Source organism: Hylobates moloch, unplaced genomic scaffold (genome assembly GCF_009828535.3).
Source record: "Hylobates moloch isolate HMO894 unplaced genomic scaffold, HMol_V3 SCAFFOLD_696, whole genome shotgun sequence".
Lineage (NCBI taxonomy): Eukaryota > Metazoa > Chordata > Mammalia > Primates > Hylobatidae > Hylobates > Hylobates moloch.
This window is the reverse complement of record NW_026652971.1, coordinates 2,297-4,296: the sequence shown is the minus strand read 5'-3', so window position 1 is coordinate 4,296 and position 2,000 is coordinate 2,297.

Here is a 2,000-nt window from a genome sequence, read left to right as displayed (position 1 = left end):
TTCTTCTGTGGGTCAAATGCTATCAAACAGCATCGCATGCTACAGAGAAATCTTTAGTGAAAGGAAGGGCCGACCAATGTAGCAAATTTCATCATTGTCTTATTTTAAGAAATTACCACAGGCTGGGCACAGTGGCTACACGTGTAATCCCAGCACTTCAGGTAATGGGAGGATCATTTGAGGCCAGGAGTTCAAGACCAGCTTGGGCAACATAGAAGGACCACATCCCTACAAAAAAAATTTAAAAATTAGCCAGTCATGGCAGCATGTACCTGTGGTCCCAGCTACTCAGGAGGCTAAAGCAGGAGGATCACTTGAGCCTGGGAGTTTGAGGCTGCAGTGAGCTGTGATCGCACCACTGCACTCCAGCTTGGGTGACAGAGCCAGACCCTGTCTCTAAAAAAAAAAAAAGAAAAAAGAAATTGCCACAGCCATCCCAACCTTCAGAACAACCACCCTGGTCAGTAGCTAGCCATTAACGCTGAGGCAAGGCTCTGCAGCCAAAAGATTACAACTTGCTAATGGCTCAGAGGGTTGTTAGCATTGTTTAGTAGTAAAGTATTTTTAAGTAAGGTGTGTATGCTGTTTTAGACATATGCTATTGCACACTTCATAGACTACCACATAATGTAAACATAATTTTATATGCACTGGGAGACCAAAAAATTTGTGTGACCCTCTTAATTGTGGTGGCCTGGAACCAAACCTGCAATATCTCAGAGATATGCCTGTAGCTTTTTGTTTGTTTGTTTTATCTTTCTCATGATGCTGAGTGTGTCCGTAGTTAAACAGCCCCTTGTCTTCATTCTCAGGAGCCAGCTGAGGTGGTGTGTCATGCATCTTCCCACCCCAGCCCTCCCCTTCTAAGGAACCCCCACACCTGCTCTGTCTTCCTGCTACAGTCTCTGAGAAAAGCCCTTTCATCTGTCAAGAACTACAAAAGTCATTCTTTAAGGGAAGAAAATGTGAGGAAGCGATCCATATAGGAAGTTAGAAATACGTGCATCAATCAATTCCTATAAGAAAAATGTATAAAATGCCATTTAGTAATGAAAACCTCCTACATTTGCTACCACAAAAGGGAGAATTGTATCTTTTTAAAATGTGGGTGAAAATAAAATAGAAGTATTCGTTAATGAATATTTTATCCCTGTGAAATACATGCTCCTAAATATAGATAACAACTGAGGAAGAAGACCAGGCAAAGTCAAAAACAACTAAGACAAACAAAACCAAGAGAACAAGTGTCTCAACGGTTGTGACAAATGGAGGAAGGGAGCTTGTCTTGGTCTGTTTCGTGTAGCTATAAAGGAACACCTGAGAGTGGGTAATTTATAAAGAAACGAGGTCTGTTTGGCTCACGGTCTGCAGGCTGCACTGAAAGCATGACCTGGCATCTGCTACGCTTCTGGTGAGGCCTCAAGTGGCTTCTGCTTGTGGCAGAAGGGGAAGACAAGTTGGCCTGTGCAGTGATTACATGCTGAGACAGGAGGCAAGAGAGACGGGATGTTCAGGCTCTTTTTAACAACCCGCTCTCCCTGAGATTAATAGAGCTGAAGAGCTCACTCACCCCTGAGGGAGGGTGTTAAATCCATTCATGAAGGATCTGCCCCCTTTAGGCCCCACCTCCAACACTGAGGATAAATTTCAACATACGATTTGGAGGGAACAAATATCCAAAGTATAATAGAACTACCCAGGAATGAACTTGGGCAGAAACAGGAATAAAGATTCCCCATTCTGGAAACATCTGCACAAGGTGGCCAGAAGTGAAAAAACTGAGAAAGTCCAAGCCACCAGGGAAATGGAGTGAGGCTCTAAACACATAATATAAAGGGCAGGATAGGAGCTTTGCTGTTGAGACCTCCAGACAGATGCCTGCAAGCACCTTTGTGGTCATAAGCACTGCTTTGCTGTGTAAACCATTCTTGGTCAACATCCTAACTTGATCTCACTCCCACCTGCCTTACCTGTGGAAAGCCCTTTTCTCCTTCAAGACT